Source organism: Phocoena sinus, chromosome 4 (genome assembly GCF_008692025.1).
Source record: "Phocoena sinus isolate mPhoSin1 chromosome 4, mPhoSin1.pri, whole genome shotgun sequence".
NCBI classification, from domain to species: domain Eukaryota; kingdom Metazoa; phylum Chordata; class Mammalia; order Artiodactyla; family Phocoenidae; genus Phocoena; species Phocoena sinus.
The window spans coordinates 40,919,679-40,941,372 of NC_045766.1; the positions used below are offsets into that span (position 1 = coordinate 40,919,679).

Here is a 21,694-nt window from a genome sequence, read left to right on the forward strand (position 1 = left end):
TGCTGTTCTGCCTTTCTGCAAAACTCTTCCTCATAACTTTGAACATAATTAAATAATAGACTTCCATAAAGGACTGGCTTTCAAATATTTTCAAACACAATAGAGATGAAAAGTACATTTTACTTTTGATCCAGGGTACATACACATACACATACACATACATATATACCCATATAACTGAAATAAACATCTCTCAAAATAATACTCTGCATGTTGATATCTTATTTCTTATTCCATTCAGTTTCATTCTGCTGTGTTCTATGTTATTGTCTTCATTCATTACAAAATACCAATCGTGAGCTACCATATCGATTTCTTAACCCACCAATTGCAACCTGCAGTTGGAAAAACCCTCCTTTAAGGCTTAGCTCAACTGCTAGCTTCTCCAAGATGTCTCTGCATTGTCCAGTTTGGCAGACACTAGTTACATGTGGCAATTTAAATTTTTTGTGCTCATTAGCCACATGTGGCTGTGGCTACCATATTGGACAGCACAGATATAGAATATTTCCATCACTGCAGAAAATTTTATTGGGCAGTGCTGTGGACTCTCTCCATCTCTCACTTGGACTAATGAAATAGCCTACCAATTTATCTCCTTTTCACCTTACAATCTTCCATGCTGCTGTTGCAATTAATTTTCTAAAATTATAGATTTATTTTTCTGCTTGAAATACTTCAGTGGCTCTCCATTTCCTATGAAATGAAACATTCATGTAAGGCCTTTCACAGTTTGATCCCTCCACCTCTCCTGCATCATCTCTGAACTCTCCTGCTAAATGCCATTCACTCTTAAGCTTCCATGTTTTAGTTCATCCTCTTTTCTTTTCTAGAAATATTTTGGTGCCCCTCTTCTTTTAGATAAAATCCTATTTATTCTCAAGACGTAGCTTCTATGTTCTCTTTTCTATGAAACATTCTCAGGTCAGGAAGACCACCCTTCCAAGGAATGTATATTGCTTTCTTTTATGGGTTACCATTGTAGCTTTTATACTGTATTATAATTAGCCATGTACAGTGTTTCCCCATTAGACTATGAGGTCTTTGAATACTGGGAATATGCCATGGTCATCTCTATATCCCCAGTGCCTGGAATGTGGGATACTTATACACTGGCTGGTTGGCTGACTGAATTGTAAGGCTGTAGAAGGTAGGGACCACACTTGTACTTATTTAATATTCCCATAGCACAATGTGGGGTACATAAAAGGTACTTATGAATTCTCATTTTCTGCTTTCAGGCAATAAGTTTTAGACAGATTGTTTTCTAAGTACTGTCAAATTCAGTACAATCTGTTTTTTTGTAGGATGAAAGGGAGCTGGTACTGATAGGACAAATACTTTTAAAGTTTCCAATACTGTTGAAAGTTCATGGACTCTGTGGGGGAATTAAAAAGCACTTCTATAGTGGTTTTAAATCCCATTAAAATGGCTTTTTACAAGGGCTTACTCTAGGTGAGTAAAAATTTAAGATTGGTAGAAAAGTGGTTCTAATGGAAAAAAATCCCAGGATGAGAACATCTGGAGACCTGAATTCTATTACAGCTTTTTTTCCTCTTCATCTTTTCTTCTCTTCATCTTTTTTCTCTTTATTTCTCTTCATTCATTCATTCATTTTACTTTGTGTCCTTGGGCAAGTTCCAAAGTCTTTCTGGGTCACAGCTTCTCTGTGTAAAATGAAGATAATTGATAATTGCTTCTAAGTCTGTCTCAGTGATATGGTAAGGAAAGTGGGGATAGTTTGTGAGCTCTTTAGAAATATTTGTAAGAGTCATAATGATAGTAATAGTAGTGTTTGTTGTTGTTCCTTGTGGATTGGTACAACTTTAAACTACTTGCAAGATTTTATTATGGAGTCAAAGAGTCTTCATAGAATATTCTATAACAGTTACCTCAACAATGGAGTGCTTTGGATATTTTACAGGGAAAAAAAAACCCCTCAGCCCTTATTTGTTTGCTGAATGAACTTCCTGGTACATTGAGTAATAATAACAAAACAACACATGCATATAACCATTAACACAAGCCACTATTTGAAAGATATTGCAATCTTTACACAAATCTTTAAATGTGTATTGGGCAGGGCCACCACATTCCATTATGTGGGCTGTGCACTGCACAAACTTGTGTCATGGTTCTTGGAGACCTGATCACAAACTGCTTCTTTATGTAAACACAATTTGATTCACAAAGATACAAATTTGTATGATTAAAGGAAAAACCTCACATCGTGTCTATGTACAAATCAGACACACAATAGTTTATTGGCTTCCCAGTTTCCAAATGTCTTGCTCTAAGTTTTCTGTGGGTGACTGTAATGTTTTCTGTCTCACAGAAGGTTCTATTCTTGCTTAACATTTTCCAGGGAATTTCCTTGTCATCTTAGACTACTCTCCAGTCACCCTTTGGCAAGCAATTCTTCATGCTGATACTGAGGTGAATATTGGAAGTCAGACCAGAAGTGATGGACTTGAAGTCCAAGTCTTTAGAGGGAGCTAAAAGAACCAGCTTAAAGGTTTGTGATAAATCAAAGCCAGAGAAGCAAATCAAACAACCATAGGGCAATTAAGGAACTTTCTTTATACATTCATGAATTGCTTGCACAATTTATAGACTCCTCAGAGAGGAAAAAACAAATAATTGTAAGTCAAAGCATGCTTCTGCTTTTAGGCAGCTAAGTTACTCAATGTTTTATAATCTTAGAAGTGAGTTACTGAAATAGTGTACTAAGAGGAAAAAGTCTCACCAACAATTTAGCCAAGTTGTTGGTATGGTGTTGGTTTGAGTAACACACAAGAGTAGAGTGTTTTTGTGGAGATCTGAACCAACCTGTTGGCCTCCAATTTCCATTAACACCAACAAAAGCAGAACAACAGAAAACATGTACTTCTAGTCCAACTAGCAGCTGAGGCCGCTGGGCATCACAGTGTGCGTTGAGTAACTGTAATTTCAAAGCAGTCCTGGTTGTTTGGCATTTTATGACAGACTCTAGAGGGATTTATGAATGAAGGACTTCTGGCTGGGAAAGGAAACTTGGAATTTGACTTTAACAGAAAATTTCATAATAGTTTAGGAAATACCAAATTCACGTTAGATCAATTTCAATGTTGTGTGGCTATCAAAAAGGAGATACATATAGTGAAATTAAAAATGAGAAGCACATAGGTTAATGCTGAGTAGATGTTATGAATAGGAAGAGAAACTTGTAATAGGAGAGGACATATCTTGCCTTTTTCCTGGTGTCCTGTCATTGACTCATATAAAAACAGGGCAAGGGGAATTCCCTGGTGGTCCAGTGGTTAGGACTCCGTGCTTTCACTGCCAAGGGCACGGGTTTAATCCTTGGTCGGGGAACTAAGATCCTACAAGCCAGGCAGCCCCCAAAAAAAAGAAACAGGAAAAGTATCCTTCTTTATTCCTGCCAATTTGGGAGTGGAGAGTAAGGCTTCCAGGTCAAGATTTTAACTGTATTGTCATTTCCTAGGATGAACCTCTTTATTACTATTTTATTTTTTTTAAAAAAAGAAAGAAAAACCCCATTATCCTAAGGAAAGAGGAAAGAATATAGCTTCTGAGTGGCTTTTTCCTTCTGTAGATATTGTTCCCAAGGGCTGCCAATTTGTTTTTAGAGGTAAAAAGTGAACAGAGTTGCAACACTAACAGTGGACTTAAAGATGTTAATAACTGTTTAAATAGGGGGATGTATGTATACATATAGCTGATTCACTTTTTTATACAGCAGAAACTAACACAACATTGTAAAGCAATTATACTCCAATAAAGATTAAAAAAAAATAGAAATGGAGAGAATAAAAGCAGACCAAAAGAAAAAGTCATTAAATGTATACACATGTTAAAGCGCCTTATTCAAGATAGCCAAAAGCAACCCAAATGTCCATTGGCAGATGAATGTATAAACAAAATATAGTATATACATGCAATGGAATATTATTTATCTTTTAAAAGTAAGGAAATTCTGACACATGCTACAACATGGATGAACCTTGAGAATGTTATCCCAAGTGAAATAAGCCAGTCCTAAAAAGACAAATGCTGTATGATTTCACTTATCTGAGGTATCTGGAGTAGTCATCTCATAGAAACAAAGTAGAATAGTGGTTACCAGGGGCTGGAGAAAGGGAGAAATTGGGAGTTGTTCATTGGATGTGAAATTTCAGTTTTGCAAGATGAAAACATTCTGGAGACTGGTTGCACAACAATGTGAATATGTTTAACACTACTGAGCTGTACACTTAAAAATGGCAAAGATGGTAAAATTTTATGTTATGTGTATTTTACCACAATTTAAGAATTTTAAATGTCAGTGAATAACTAAAAATTAAGAAGGACTGAAATTTAAAAATACAATTTAAAAATAGTCTGAACAATATTTTTTAAAAGTCATTAAAAGTCATTGAGAGTCTCAGGACTTCCCTGGTGGCTCAGTGGTTAAGAATCCGCCTGCCAATGCAGGAGACACGGGTTCGAGCCCTGGCGCAGGAAGATCCCACATGCCGTGGAGCAACTAAGCCCATGTGCCACAACTATTGAGCCCACGTGCCGCAACTACTGAAGCCCATGCATCTAGAGCCCATGCTCTCCACAAGAGAAGTCACTGCAATGAGAAGTCTGCTCACTGCAACGAAGAGTAGCCCCTGCTCGCCGCACCTAGAGAAAGCCCGCATGCACAGAAACAAAGACCCAACAAAGCCAAAAATAAATAAATAAATAAATTAAAAACAAAAAAAGTCATTGAGAGTCTCAATTTGTAGTGGGGCATTACTAGTCTAGCAAAATTTCTTGGATGTACCATCCAAAACTAAGTAAATGAATAACCCCAAAGGTCTTCAAATAATAATTGTGAGGTTCCAGTTGGGGTTCCCTTCTTCTTGGCTTTCATAAGAGGAAAATTGGAAACTGATGAACTACAAAGAACTTTCTGAGAGGAGTGTTGACCTGTTTAGGTTGATTCTTGGCATCAGTGAAATTCTCATAATTTAATTCCCTATAGTACTTGTGGGAATTAAAATTCTGTGATATGCTTGCCTCTTTTTGACAAGGATGTGAAATAAAGAGCTCATAAGATCCCCAAACCCAGAGTATTTAAAAGGGAGTAAGAGTGGAAAAGTGGCCAAATCGTTCAACTGAAACTACTTTTCTACTGTCATTACAAACCCCTTTCCTGGCAACAATGTGCCACGTACGTCATAACAGTTCTGCCTTTCTCTTTTCTTCCCCAGCTCTTTGCCATCAAAACTACACTTTGGTAAAGGAAATACCTGCTTACTGTTTGTTCCTAAGGACTCAATTTTCTTAGAAGCTAGAAGCCTGAGCACAAAAAAATCAAGATTTTGTCTCACCTCTGCCTATTGTCATTATATTTCATATGTCTTCAGAAATAGAAGACTTTTTTTCCCAAGGAAGAGTTTGAGGGCAAGGAAGGTGAGTTACTGCAATACTGATTTGTCAGTTACTGCAATACTGATTTGTCTCATACCTGCTGAGCACTTGTTCCCAGTGTTCTGCCAAAAGAAACCGGTTGCATAGGCAGCTGGTCAACCAGGATTCTTCCAATAGTATTTTCTAATACTAATTTTCTAGGTAGTGTTTTTTGCAGTTTTTTTGGATAGCATTGAATAGATTTGCTCATAAAACTTTTTATTGTTTTTGTTTATTTTTCTGTTCTTCTTCCTCCTCCTCTTCCCCCTCTTCCTTCTCCTTCTTCTGGCCTGTTCTTTATTTCTTATTACATTGTCTGGAAGGCTTCTGGTGATGAGTTCAGTGTTTTGGGTGACCAGCAACACTGAACTTTCATGGGTGTGATTTTTTTGTGACAATAGTAAGACAGCCTGTTGCTTTTTTACTGTCCTCAACTGACCTGCTTCTGTATCTCAGTTATTACTGCTTTTAGGAAAGTGAGTGGAGAGCTAGCCTGACTCCAAGGGTCATGGAGATAGACACAGCACTGTTGAGGTGTTCTGTCTGCCAACCCCCAGATCAAGGGACATTTCCCTACTGGATTGGTTAGCATTCTAGGTCAGCTAGTTTCTGAGATGGGGCAGAGGGAGGTGAGAAGGGAAAGGCAGGAGTGATAGAGCTATGTCAAGACATGTCATTGCTTTTAGACAGTTAAATTCATTAGATTTTGCAATCTTGTACTTAGAAATGAGTTACTTAAGTGAGATAACAAAAGAAAAAAGTCTCAATGACAATTTAGCCTAGTGGATTTCTCATTCTCCTGGACAGAACGGCATTGACATATTATGCTAGCTTCATTCTCTTTCACCTGCTCCCAGGTACATGGGTACCCGCATGCTTCTAGTGAAAAGTGGAAAAGGGCTGAGCTCCAAGATTATTCTTTTAAATGAATAACAATTGTTCACTTCCTAAGAACTTTGTTGATTCTCAAGTAAATGTGGAGATGGCTAATGGCAACTGGGCATATTAAGAAAAATATTTTCAACCAATAGATTTGGAGCCAATTCAACTATACACTCAAACTGGGTGAGATGAAATGTTCTTTTCCCTCTTTGAATAAATGTGGGTTTGTTTGTCAAGAATACCAGAGGGGGCTTCCCTGGTGGCGCAGTGGTTGAGAGTCCGCCTGCCGATGCAGGGGACATGGGTTCATGCCCTGGTCCGGGAAGATTCCCACATGCCGTGAAGCGCCTGGGCCCGTGAGCCATGGCCACTGAGCCTGCGCTCCGCAATGGGAGACGCCACAACAGTGAGAGGCCCGCGTACCACAAAAAAAAAAAAAAAAAAAAGGAATACCAGAGGAAATCTGCCAAGACAGAAAAATATTTGGGTTAAGATTCTGTAGTAGGTTGAATGGTGGCCCTCCAAAAGATATGTCTACATCCTGGAACCTGTGAATGTAACTTTATTTGGAAAAAGTGTCTTTGTGGAAGTAATTAAGTTACAGATCTCTGCAAAAGCTCATCCCGGATTACCCAGGTCAGTCCTAAATCCAATGACAGGTGTTCTCAGAAGAGAAGGTTAGTGAAGACAGAGGCAGAGATTGGAGTTATGTAGCCATAAGCCAAGAAGCCATCAGAAGCTGAAAGAAGGAAAGGAGAATTTTCTCCTAGAGTCTTTAGAGGGATTGCAGCCCTGCTGATATCTTTGTTTCAGAATTCTAGCCTCCAAAACTATCAGAGAATAATTTTCTCTTGTTTTAAGCCACCAATATTGTGGTACATTGTTACAACAGCCCTAGGAAATGAATTCAGATCTCTTCCTTAAAACCACTAGAATTGTATAATTTGGAATTCTCTTCAGGGGACAGAAACAGCATTTATTAAGTACCACTGTGGCAGGCAGTGGCTAAATGCTTAACTTAAATGATTCCAACTTTAAAGATGAAGAAACTGAGGCCCAGAGTCTCACGGTGACCACATGGGGAGCTGGGTGAGAATCCTCCCGAGAGGCAGTGTGGTGAGTAGTTACAAGCTCTGGCTCTGGATCCTGTCTGTGTTTGACCCTGGCTAAGTTGCTCAATCTCTCTGACTCAATTTCCTCTACTGGAAAAAAAGGAATGATAATAGAACTTCATTCATACAATTTCTGGGAAGATTAAAAGGTGTAAAGTATAAAGTATAAAGAATAAAACATAGGAAGAAGGCCTAAGTGAATGTTAACTGTTATGATCATTATACACTATACTAATGTACTATTACTAAGCCTATGAATACCAGACAAAGAATAGAAGAGAATGAGATCATTTTTAAGGCAGAATGTGACAACTTTATCAGTTGTTAAGATCGAAGCCACTTTAAGAGAGATTATTCTTCAGAATGTTTACTCAGTTCTGGTGTGGCTATCACAGAGTAGATAAAAAAGTATATTGCCTCATTTCAAAGATGAGGAAACTGAGACTCATTACGTTTTTGTACTTCACTACTGTCAGAAGCCAAGGAGGAAACAACACTGAGACCCAGTCTTGCGATTCTCTCACTCCAAAGTGCTCTTTCTATCATGCAGATGACTTTATAAATGCTTTACAAATGCTAAGTGTCCAACAAGTATTTTTTTTTTTTTTTTTTTTTAAATTTATGACTGTGTTGTGTCTTCGTTGCTGCGCTAGTTGCCGCGACTGGGGGGCTACTCTTCATTGCGGTGCGCGGGCTTCTCATTGCGGTGGCTTCTCTTGTTGCAGAGTAGGGGCTCTAGGCGCCTGAGCTTGTTAATTGTGGCTCGCGGGCTCCAGACCACAGGCTCAGTACTCGTGGCGCACAGGGTTAGCTGCTCTGCAGCATGTGGGATCTTCCCGGACCAGGGCTCGAACCCGTGTCTCCGCATTGGCAGGCGGATTCTTAACCACTGGACCACCAGGGAAGTCCAACAACAAGTATTTTTTGAATTAGAAAAATCAAGCCTCATTATCAGTAACTTTAAAGTAATAGTGGAGCTTCCCAAACTATTCTGAACTAAAGAAATTGTTGCCAACTGTTTCAAAACCATAAATCTCTTAAAATATTGCAGCAAAAGAGAAGAATTAAGAAACAGAAGATAAATCTGTTTCTTTTTGTCCACACTCTCTACCTTTTCTTTTTTCCCCATTTACTATAGATTTAATAAAAGTGGGTAGGTGGCTAGTGGTAGTCTAGGTTTTTTCCACTCTATTTCCTTTTCTTTCTTTCTTAAAAATAAAATAAGCAGAAAGAAAGTGAATGTCCCATATGAACACTGACCAGGCTTACTTTCATTAACGTTTTTTAAGAAAATGTTTTCAGTGTATCATATTCCTCTCTTCATTTGTCCCATCTGGTTAGCTAAGTACTTTTTGAAACATTTACTCCTTTCTTGTATCAGAGGTCTTCCAGGATAAGGTACTGCTCCATTTAAATAAAAAATGAAGGATGCCGAAACAGAAGCAGTTTTAACCAGCAAACCCATAAATAAGACAGTAGTTAGTGCTATGTAATCCTGACACTGGCACTTGTACTGATATTGGCCAGAGGTTCTTAACCAGGAGGCCAAGAACTTGGTTGGGGGGCTGGGTTGTGGAATCTGTGAACCCCTTGAAATGTTTGCGAATTTTGCATAAACATTTTTTGGTATACACTTCAAAGGAGCCTGTAATGTCTGTAAGCTAAGAACCACTGTTTCAAGGCCTCGTTACTAAAGCTAATTGCCACATTTCACTCCTTTGTATCATCTTAAATGCCATTATAATATCAAGTATATCATAAATGTTTCTTGGTTGCTTAAGCGAGAACCAGAAGCTTCATCTTGTTAAAGATGTCATCTTATAGGCAAAAGGGACAGATTTCTAAAAGCGGGACTCTATGATATAATCAATCAGAAGAATCTACCTGCCTGGAAGGGTCCAGGTCTGGGTTCTTGTCCTTGCTTTCCTGAGGAATGATTCTGTGTGTGTTACTTCTCCTCTCTGGGTTGCAGCTTCTTCATCTGTGAAATTAATATTTGAATTAAATAAACCCAGATGCCTTCAAACTTTAAAACAATTCTATTCTGTGTAAAAGATTATTAAACCTCTTAGAGAGATGATCTCCCACAAAATTTTAGAATGTATTATAAAAACAAAGCATCACAAGCTAGCCTTATTTTAAAATTTATTTTTAGAGAAGTTTAGTTTGAGGACATGCCATCGGCTAGTGATTTCCCAATGTACTCTGAGGGCTATAAGGTGCCACATTACCATCTATGGCAGGGTTGAGGAGAGGCCCCAGATGGGACAAAGAGACAGAAGCTAAGAGCCTCACATCTCACATCTCACTTCTACCAGAGTAGCCTGCTTAAAAATCTGCTTTATACACTAGGTTTCCGGGTGAGATTCTGTTTGTAGAAAGTGTTTCATAATTTTAATTAGTCTCTGTTGATATCTATGTGGGGGAAAAAAAGGAAAAAGAGATTAGGTTAATCACTGTATTTAAACATCCATCTTTGAAAAGGCACCGGAAACAGTCAGAAGCCCTAAGCCTTGTTTCCTATTTTGTCATTTATTAGCTGTGTCACATCAGGCATGTTAGATAGTCTTTCTGAATCTTTGTTCTCAAATATAGAATGATGATAATATATTTCCCACAGGATAATTGTAAGAATTAAATGAAATAATATTTGTGAAAGTGTTTTGTAAATGGGGAAGCATTATAAAGATGGTGAGTGGGTCTTCAGTGGTGAGCTCCAGGGCTCTGCATTTTGTCCTGACCATTGTAGCATCTTTTTCCATCTGAATTATGTCATAGAAAGTAAGGGTGATCAAATTTGCAGATGAACCAAAGTTATGGGGTGGAGTTCTAAAAGACTTAGCAGGTTACAGAGTCCCAAAAGTGACTGAGGGTAAAACTTTGGGAAAAATACAAAGTCTTGTTCTTCAGTTCAAAAAGTCAATTGTCCAAGGGTAAGATAGGGAAAAATGTGGCCCACGATCAGTTCAAATAAAAAAGACTAAGGAATTTTACTTGACTTCAAGTTCATTATGAGCCAATAGTGTTGTGAAATGGTTGACAAATAAGTGATCCAATTGTCTTAATCTGTTTGGACTGTTATAACAAAATACCACAGACTGGGTGACTTATAAACAACAGAAATTCATTTCTCACGGTTCTGGAGACTAGGAAGTCTAAGATCAAGGCGCCAGCACGGTTGCGGTCTGGTGAAGGTCCTCTTCCTGTTCCTAGCTGCCACCTTCTGGCTGTGTCCTCACATGGTCTAAGGGACAAGGGATCTCTCTGGAGCCCTAAGAACACTAATGTCATCATGAAGGTCCCATTCTCGCGACCTAAGCACCTCCCTCCCAAAGGACCCACCTCCTAATACCATCTCCTTTGGTGGTTAGGATTCAACATATGAATTTTGGGAGGACACGTTCCAGACCATAGCACTAATATTCTTATGTATTTATAGAAGTACTGTGCCACCAGCTCTTGGCTTTGATTAGCATCCTTCTAGCTGCTGCAAATAGTCACTCCAGCAAGTTGAGCACATCCTCAGGAAGCTAGATGGCGAAAATCTGGAAGGTTTCCAATGGGAAACATTGCAAGAAGATTTTGGGGGAGGGACATATCAAGGAGGTCTTAAAAGATCTAAGAGGTTTTAAATGGTGTTACAAGCTATTATGGAGGGAAAGGTTTGGAATTGTTTTATTGTTTTCAGAGGTTAATCTCAGGAAAACCTGGCGAATTCCCTGGCGGTCCAGTGGTTCAGACTCGATGCTTTCACTGCGGTGGCCTGGGCTCAATCCTTGGTCGGGGAACTAAGATCCTGCAAGCTGTGTGGTGTGGCCAAAAACAAAAACAAAAAACTCAGGAAAAACTTTAAACAGTAAGAGTAATCTAAAGGGGAAAGTGTTGGCTGATTGAAGTAGTGAGAATTCCATTAGGGAACTGTTCAAACAGAGTCTAGACAGCACCTTCCGAGGGTTGCTACCCATCAGAAGGAAGGGTTTAAGAAGAGATTACTAAGCTTTCATCACATCTAAGGTACTACTTCTATAAGAGCATTCAGTATCCCATTGGAGAATGATTTGCTTCATTAAATTTTTTTCCATAATAAAAGAATATGGATTTTGAAATTGGCAAACTGGAGTTTGCTATAGTGTGTTATTCTGGGTGTTGTTTAACCTCTGTAAACATCAGTTACAACATCACTAACAAAGAGATGGTTAGTCATTTCTGTGTTGTTGTGAAGATTACACAACATTGGTAAAGGATGCTTAATGGTGCCTGGTTTTAGTAATGGCTCAAAGCTGGTAACTTTTATCACAATATTATTTGTTCCTCTTATTTTCTACATGCATTTTATTTCTTCTCCTAAGAGATTCCTTTCAGGTGACTCTATTGAACCCATAAGACACAAATGATGTTAAGTAGGTAAAATGGTGACTCACATGAGTCTCGGAGAAAAAATTTGCCCTGTAGGTCATGGGGGTGGGGAGAGGGTACCATATCATGTTTTGTGTTTGCATCAGGGTTTCCTCTTAAATGGAGGAAACCTGTGGAACAACATTTTTGTCCTGAAATATAACCTGATTTTCCTGCCCATCAAGACCAGAACTAGACCAACCTGACTGATTTTTTTCTTTGTTTAAAGTTTTAGACAATAAAATATCCTATTAAAAATTTAATGACTGGGACTTCCCTGGTGGTCCAGTGGGTAAGACTCTGAGCTCCCAATGCAGGGGGCCTGGGTTTGATCCCTGGTTGGTGAACTAGATCCCACATGCATGACACAACTAAGAGTTCGCACACTGCAACTAAGAAGTCCACATGCCACAACTAAGAGTCTGCATGCTGCAACTAAGAAGCAGTTTACTATTCTTAGAAGAAGATAAAAACATGAGATTCCCCCATGTTTGGGGAAGAGGCCAAGAGAATTCTCTTTAATAGCAGTAGAGGGAAGTATTAAAGTTAGTAGGTTTCCATAGATGGTCACAGGTTAGCATTTCATCTTATTTAGAAGGTAATAGATAAACACTGCATGTGAGGAGGCACTAGGATAATTCTGACTAAAGATCTTATACAAAAAGAGGATTATCAAACTTTCAAAAGAAGCAAAAAAGACAATATAACACTCTTAGGTTTAGATAAGGCTTGACTTCAAATAAAATTTTTTTCCCATTTTTCTGTCTTCTTCTGCATCAGTGAACATTTATTGAGCATGACATTCTGTGAGGCACAAGTATGTTCCAGAACAGAGATGAACTGGCACTTTGGCTGGTGGGTGTGAGAGCAGTAGAGGTATTTTTGCCCCAGAAAAATTGCTTTGGACGTGCCATCTTGAGCTTTTTTCCTTCTTTCTTTTTCTAGTCCTTCAAATTTTCTTGTTCAATATTCTACTTATATTCATTCCCAAATTCTCTTTATAATCTTTTCAGAGATCTTGAACCCAAAGTGATACCTTTAGTTTAGAATTCCTAATGGACATCCTTCGATCTTATAATAGAGCTGAAAGGGCAGGGATGCAATATTTGAGTAGCAAACGGTCACCCAGGAAACTGCCATTCTGTATCAGTAATAATAGCGGATATTTATTGAGCAACTTATGTCCCAGAACTTTATATGTATTACCTTAGACAGTTCACTTAACAACATTATAATAGAGGCACTATTTCTATACCCATTTTACAAATGAGGAAACTGAGGCATTGGGAAATTTCAATATTAACCCAAAGTCTCACAGTTAATGTAGAGCACACACTCTTAATTACTACTCCGCCAGGCTGCCTCTGTATGCAAAGACCTCTGGTTACAACCTGGCAAATCACCATGCATGCATGCATGCATCCATCCATCCATCTATCCATCCAATCAAATATTCAGTAAGCATGTACTAGGGATATAAACTATGAATAAGACTGACGTACTCACTCTCCTCAGGCCACTTTCTAGAGAAGAGAGACAATTACACAAGTGTCCTACACAGTGCGATAAGTGCTATGATAGGGAAGTGTAGGGTACTCTGGGGCATAGAAAGAGGCTCTAACCCAGCCTAGAAGGGGGTATCAGGACAGGCAGGTCAAAAAGATGAACCAGTTTGCAAGGCAGAAATAGAGACACAGACATAGAGAACAAACGTATGGACATCAAGGGGAGAAATGAGGGGTGGGATGAATTGGGAGATTGGGATTGACATATAAACTAATATGTATAAAATAGATAACTAATGAGAACCTGCTGTGTAGCACAGGGAACTCCACTTCACTGTACACTAGAAACTAACAACATTGTAAAACAGCTAAACCCCAATTTAAAAAAGAGTTCTGTCCTCATCACGGTGTGTGCTTTGACTATTTTGTAACAAAAAGCATATAAGGTAACCTCAAGAAAGAAAGGTCTTTGACCTTTCTCAGGAAAGAAAGGTCGGTGTTATTCCCCCAGTACTTGGCACATAGTGGCTGCTCAATTAAAATCTGTTAACTAAATGAATGAGAATTCTAATGCTCCATAATAGCTCCTTTATAACAGGGAGGTTTTTGACTTATTTCTAATTTGATTCAAATGCTTCTCCTCAAGCCTGAAATAAATGTTCCCTTTTGACTTAAAAAAAAAAAAATCAAGTCCTTGCTCCCTTTTAAGCCATTTTCTAAAAGTTCTATTTCAGGAGATCTGCCACACCCATTATATTTTACTAGAACAATGTGTCCTCAGGTATCTTTTAAGCCAGGTGCCCTGAGGAGAGATTCTAGGACGGTCTGGGAAAGCAGAGGCTCTCTGGTTGCTTTTCTCCTTTTTTCCAGTTGATCTGTGGGGTTCCATGCTCTGTTATGTAGTTCTGAAAGATTTGTTCTCCTTTCACCTTTCCAGAGTGTCCTAGAAATTTTTCTTTCTCTCAAACTCTCCCCCACCCTCTTCACTCTTTCAAAAGGTGTTAGCTTTGGGAAAGTGGTCCTTAATTATTTACCACACAATCCTCTGGCAGACTGCACGAATCCAGGGCAAAGCAAGAGAGAAAGGCCACGAGAAAACTGAAAGCCCAGGCTAATGGTTTCCCATAACAAGAATTTTTGTTGTCATAAGGCGGTGTTTTATTTAGGTTGTAGTTCTTTAGAAAACACATGAAGTTATGTCTTCCTCGTGCTTGCTTGGAATGTTGGGGCTAATGTAATATTTTCTTTGGTGAAACAGCAGTAAATCCAAGGTAGTAAAACAATGCTGACGGGAAGGGGAAACCAAAGCTCCTCGGGGGAGAAGTTAACTTGGAGCAGGTAATCCTTACAGCCCATCCCATACGTGACCTTTATATTATCTAATTACATAATTTTACTTCCTAGCCTGATGCCACAATTTAAAATTGTACCTCGTTCCCTTCCCTGCTTAGTTTTTCTCCAGAGCCCTTATCTCCTACTCATACACTGTATAATTCACTTAAAAATTATGTATTTATATGACAGCCCCTCTAGAATTTGAGCCCCTGAAGGGTAGGAATTTTTGTCTGTTTTGTTTTACTCATCCAGGACCTAGAATTGTCCTGGTGCAGGGTAGATGCACAATAAATATGTTGAATTAAAGCATTATTAATCCTAATCAAAGCAATATTAATAAGTAATAACTATGATCAGGTTTTTCCTACATGTACTTAATTTATAGACAACTGGTTGGACATTTAAAATTATTTTTTAGAAATCTGACAAGATATGACAATAGGATCTCTACAAAAGCTTTGATGGTCGAAAGCTGCGTGAAACCCATTTTCATCAGCATGGTATGCTCTTCTAAACTTGTGCATGGAAGGATAAACTTGGCCTGGAGAGAATGGAAAATCTTGAGGTTTCCTGATGCAGGTAGACTTATTTGAATCCCTAAAGCTAAAGGTATACTTTGGCTCAGTGTACTCATAACTGTTGCTGGCAACAAGTTCAGGTGTTGCTTATACCCCCCATGAAACTCAGACTCACTAATTTTATATTCCTATTTATGGACAAAGCATTATCATCCAATTCCACAGTTCTTTACAGGATCAGGTAGTTTATGGGAACACAAAATATAGAAGATGAATAGAGGAGAATATTAATTATTTGGGAGCTTCTATATTTGAGATTATTATAATCACTGGAGATGCTTCCTAGCAGTGACATGTCAGTGTGTTCTGAGTACTACAGTGGCCGCTCCAGCTCTTCCTTTACCCCCAAGACTTCTACTTCCGGGCCAATCTAGTGCAAGTGAAACCGGGTTAGTCTTCGTGGCAGACAAGTACACTTTTGGCTGAGATTCAGGTACCCTCCCTCTCTCACCCATTGTGGCCTCTCTCAACAACTGGCCTAAAGAACTGATAAAGAACTAGACTTATCTAGAAACAGGAGGAACAGCTGGCCTCGCTGAGCTTGGATTAATATAATGAGTGGATGAGTCCAAAAAGTTAGGGCATTGCAAACAAATTCTCTATAAGACTGCATCAATGACATTTGACATTTCTAAACAGAGAAAAGCTTGGGCAGGTGTGTAAACATATACAAATCATATAATATGTATCCCCTGTGTCACTCAATTATTTCATCTATCTCATGTGGCCCTTAGGAAAGATCTTCACACAAACTATTGGTCTGGTGGTACATGAAGATTCATGAACTCCAAGTTCTAAACCCACATGTTCTTTTAACAGCTTTATTGAGATATAATTCAAACACCATACAATTCACCCAGAGCACACAATTCAGTGGTTTTTAGTATACTCAAAGTTATGCAACGATTACTAATCAATTTTAGACCATTTTTGTTAACCCCAAAAGATGCCTTGTACCCTTTAGCAGTGACTCCCTATTCCTGCTCATTGCCACTCCCATCCCCTCCAGCCATATGCAACCACTAATCTACTTTCTGTCTCTATAGGTTTGCCTATTGTGGATGTTATATAAATGGAATCACACAATATATAGTCTTTCACTTAGCATAATCTTTTCGATGTTCATCCATGCCATAGTACATATCAGTACTTTATTCCTTTTTATTGCTGAATAATATTCCATCATTCCATTCCGTATCTCATTTTATCTATCCATTCATCAGTCAATGGATGCTTGGGTTATCTTCACTTTTTGGCTATTATGAATAATGCTTCAGTGAACATTTGTGCACAAGTTCTTACAGGGACCTAGATTTTCAGTTCTCTTGGATAATACCTAGGAGTGGAATTATATGGGTTATACGGCTGGGTTATATGGTAACTCTATGTTCAACTTTTTGAGGAACTACCAACTTATCTTCCACAGCAACTCACCCATTTTACATTCCCACCAGCAATATATGATGGTTCTAATTTCTCCACCTCCTCTCCAACAATTGTTATTTTCTTTCTTTTTGATTATAGCCATTTTGGTTGATGTGAAGTGGTATCTTGTGTTTTTGATATTCATTTCCCTAATGACTAAATGATAGTAAGAACCTCTTCGGTGATTGGCCGTTTGTACCTCTTCTTTAGAGAAATGTCTAAAACCCCTTGCCCATTTTTAAATGGATTATTTGTCTTTTAGTTGTTGAGTTTTTCCTCTTTTGCATTAAGAATGCGGGATGGTTGGAAGGAGAGCCTCAGATGTTTCACATGCTCTTGCCTAGGGTAGAGCTTCTGCAACACTGGTGGTGGATGAGTTGCTTGTGGCCTGCTTTCCCAGGGATATACCATAGCCCTATGCTGGGATCTAGGCTGAGAGGGAGTCCTGTGTTCTTGGCTGTACCCCCCCTCAGAGTGGAACACCATCACATCCAGGTGGAATTGGCAGGGAAGTGAGTTGTGGTTCAAAATCCAAACTCTTGCTGTTCTTATGGAAATGTAGTGGATTGTCTTGAACAAAATTTTCTACATTTGTTGTATTTCCTCAGGACAATTTCTAGAGACTAAATAGTTGTGTACCTACAATTTTCAACCGTAATTTTAAAGTTATAGTATTGTTGTTTTGCTAAGGGGTGGGTTCACAGAGCTCCTCATACCACCATTCTGGAAGTTGAGTCCCATTTGGATAATTTTTAATGAAGATTTTGCATCTTGTATACTTGGTGGTGAAATAGTTTATACTGACATAGTAGATATAGAATTACAAAGGACAGTTTTTTACAAAAGTATTTGCAAATTTACAAACAGTGGATTAAGAAAACCAGTTGAAGTTGAGAATTGGTTGACTTTCAACTTCATATCCACTAAATTTCTAGAATGCCCACCCATTTGGTTTGACGAACCACTGTTAATTTATTGTTATTAAATAGTTGTATAGAAATCTTTGGGTAATGAGGGTGACAGTACATTTCATATGTTTGTTGTTGCTCTAGGAATCTATGTGCAAAACCATCACAGCCATTGAAACAGTCATCAGAATGATGCCTGTTTTAAAAAGCATAGAAATAATTTAGACGTGAAAATCAAATTATTCAAACCTCATTAGTTTTATGCACTAATCTAAAAAATTCACAAGCAAAATTGATCATGTATTTCTTAACTTTTGTTTAATTCAAAAGAACTACTGGGCCACAAAGTCTTGTAGAAAAACAATTTTCCCAACTTCCCTGGTGCATTTATTTGTAGTTTTAAGGCTAAGATTTACATTTAACAATTCTTCAAATTCTTTATTTGATCAAGGGCTGGGTTCATATGTTCATTGCCAACCAGTTGAATGTCATTTTAGTTGAAACAGATCTAGAATTTCTGCTCTTATCTAAACCCTTCTTTATTATACCACATCCCCACCCGCATGTCAAAGTTATCTATATGTACCTTTCTCCTTGGGTTTAGAAGTCTAGTTACTTATAAATGAACACAATCATCTTTAAGAAAATACATCCTGCGTAATAATCATGAAAAAATGTTAAAATGTATTCCTTGTTGGGAACTCTTCACTTTTTGGTCAGTTGACTTGTGTGTATTATTGGCTCAAGTAGCTTATGGGCAAAAAATATTGTATAAGAGCATGAAACAAGATAAAGATGAATATTTAAGAATGAAATCAAGCACCTCCCAATGACATGTCTCTGAATAGTTATTACTGAACTACACAAAGATAAATAATGAAAGTAATTAACAAAGTAATTTTCTCTTCTTCTGGCTGGGAAAGTTTTAATAATAAAGTTTGACTTCTGTTGAGTGAAACATCTTAGTTTCTAACATAGTTAAAGGCAAATGGAAAAGCCCATTCAATTCTTAAAAAATTTTAACGCAGTTAAATAATAAGCTGGTACATTGCATTATGGCTTGGTATTATTTTTTCTTTATAAAGACAGGAATTCTATCCTTCTAAAGCTACTTTACAGTTCAAGCAGATATTTGGAAGATGGAAGATGCTTACCTCCCAGTTGGGTGTATCTCCTTGCGGCTTAGGTGAGCACCAGTGCTTTGGCTTCTCCCCAACTGCTGCGAGCTTCCCACTGCGCTGGGCGCCTCGAGGCTCCAAGAGTTAGGTGTTTGGCCCCGCCCTCTGCACTATTGCTAAAACTCCAATTCTGCCAGACTGATTCCGGTGATTAATTATTGACAAAAGGAAAACACTCCCAGGCAAACTTGTGTCCAACCGCACTGCTCCCAACGACTCCTTCCAGAAGAGAATGCCGGCTGCACCACTCCCCTCCCCCCTTGCTCTATGGTCCCAACTTCCCACACGCTGCCACTCTCAGTCCTGGGCGACCAGGCTCGTCCTCGGAGGAATGCAGCCCAGCGACTTCTACATTTTAAAATTTGGTTTCCTGTAGCTCGTTAGTACTTCTCCGGGGAAGAGCCTCTCAGGAGGGGGTGCTTTCCGGATGCAGGGGAAGCCGGGGCTCTGAGAGCAACGGAGCAGGCTAAGGCGTCGCTGTCACCTCCGGCTGCTGCAGTAAAACCCCGAGTCGCGGCGGGGATGGGCAGGAGGGGGTGGGGAGGCGCCCTCCCCCTCGCTCGGATCGGAGCCCCGACGCTACCGGAGGGGCACGTACTTCGGTGGTAGTGGTGGGAGCGGGCAGATAAACAGGAGGCGAAGGTGGGAGCTTTGGGGCTTTAGCCTAAGCCAACGTCAACCTGCCCAGGGAAAGCCTGCGCCCAGCATCCATCGATCTGCAGACTTCGGCAAGGGGGTGAAGCCGGGCGGATGCTGAGGACTGCGGTCTGAAACTCAGCGGCAAGCTGCGAAGTGAGCCCAGGGCTCCGGGCCGGGGCGGCAGTCGGCCCAGCAGGCATCCCACCGCATTCGTCTGTCAAAAACGGAAGAAAACAAACCCTTTTAGCTTTGGCAGTTAATTTTGGTGCCTTTGAACGTGCAAAACGCCTCTCCCCGCCCCACTCCCTCCATCCAGCACCTTCCCCCCTCCCCGTTGGCTGGGCGGTTAATCGTTGAAAGGCTGGACCCCCTCGGGGAAGCAGATGGAAGGATCGTGCCCAGCGAACTTGTGTGTGCTCACTCACAAGTGAAGAGAATTTGGGGCCGGACTGCGGCAGGAAGGCAAATTGGGGAGAGAGGGCTGGGAGGTTCGTTGCCTACACTCGCGGCGCAGGCTGCCGCGGCTCCCGGACCGGCGACCCCAGCGCTCGCGCTCGGCGCTCAATTATCTTCCCGGGGAGGCGCGGGACCGCGAAGAGCATCTTCCCTGAAAACCAGCGTCCAGAACACCATCGATTCCTTTTCTACCAAGGACACAGTGCTTAGATTGAACGCCGTGGCTGCTTGCTGAGAGCGCAGAGGACCTTGAGGCTCCTAGCCCCGATATCTCTGTAGCCGAGACTCTGCCCAAGACCTAGTGGGGTCCAGGGCGAAAGAGTCTTTTGATTAATGAGCATTCGGGCAACATCTGCCCGTCAGCCCCCATCGCCTAAGGAGGACACGTTGCACACGCTCGGCCTCATTGTGTTGAAGCGCGAATTTTAGCTGCGGGCAGGTTTCCGTTCACTTCACAACGCGCTTCCAGCAGGTTCCAACCTGCCGGTGCAACGAAGAGAGAGATTCATGTAACTGGGTGGGGGTTACTGCAAGCCGGGGGGAGGTGTCCCCAAAGGAAGCCGAAAGTGGTTGGGGCCAGGGAAGGGAACCAATGGAAACCGAGCACCTTGGAGCATCTGTGTTGGCCGTTTTACGCCGTTATCTTTTCTGTGTCTTGTATCTAAATGGTAGCAACCTCTGCTAATATTTTTTATTTACCACTTTATGTTGTTCACATTCCTTATCTTCTGGCTTCTCCTGACAAACCTTGTCATGTTGGCAGCACAAGTATGACCACCCCCATTGGGAGATGAGGAAATAGAAACCCTGAGGAGTGACTTGTTCAGGTTGCCAAGCCCCTACTGCGGTGGTGTCAATACTATTTACACTGGTTTTTAGGTCTCATTATTCATTATCTAGTTTTCTTATCAGATTGTGACATGCCTACCCCCATACTCCCCGTGATTGTACATTTGTGGGAGTATAGAAATAGGTCTCTTCCTGCCCAAAGTTTGTGAAATGGCTATGAGACCTTGCAATTATTTGAACTGTAGGTGGGGAAAAACTGCTATAGCTTGCAGAAGCATCTAGGCCATTAAAAATAATCTTAAATGACATATGTAATATAACCACACACAGATACACCTTTATGTATATCTTTGCACCCCCAAATGGAGAATAGGTTTTTGTTTTTTTTTTTTAATAAATTTATTTATTTTTGGCTGTGTTGGGTCTTCATCTCTGTGAGAGGGTTTTCTCTAGTTGTGGCAAGCAGGGGCCACTCTTCATCGCGGTGCGCGGGCCTCTCACTGTCGCGGCCTCTCGTTGCGGAGCACAGGCTCCAGATGCGCAGGCTCAGTAGTTGTGGCTCACGGGCCCAGTTGCTCTGCGGCATGTGGGATCTTCCCAGACAGGGCTCGAACCCATATCCCCTGCATTGGCAGGCAGCTTCTCAACCACTGTGCCACCAGGGAAGCCCCGGTGTTTTTTTTTTTATTACAAACAGAACATTCTCAAAACTTAACTAGATCACAAAATAAAGATGGACACTTTTTTTTATTAGGTAGACATATTTTAAGTGGCAGAAATCATACACAGCTCATTTCCCCCTGATTGACATAGCACAATTGGAAATTTAAGAATACTTTAAACGTAGGTTAAAGGGAAACACAAATGGGAAGCTACATTAGAAACAGAAGAAAAACAAAAATCCTACATAAAGTCAGGAGAATATAGAAAAACCATACAACGTTCAATGTATTTATTGCAAAACAAGGTACAAACCAAGAAGCTCAGAAGAAATTACAAAAAATTGTGTTAACTCATGTTAAAAATAAAAGCAGAGGGCTTCCCTGGTGGCGC

General features: G+C 40.0%; 1 pseudogene across 1 annotated transcript; it reads right to left on the reverse strand.

Moving 5' to 3' along the window:
• Positions 1-9,321: 9,321 nt before the first annotated feature.
• Positions 9,322-20,786, reverse strand: LOC116752601 (annotated as a pseudogene). The gene is made up of 3 exons (XR_004349561.1): positions 20,781-20,786; positions 18,734-20,150; positions 9,322-9,414 (listed from the first exon to the last, which is right to left on the reverse strand). The product of XR_004349561.1 is annotated as an uncharacterized LOC116752601 (transcript).
• Between the last annotated feature and the right edge of the window lie 908 nt (positions 20,787-21,694).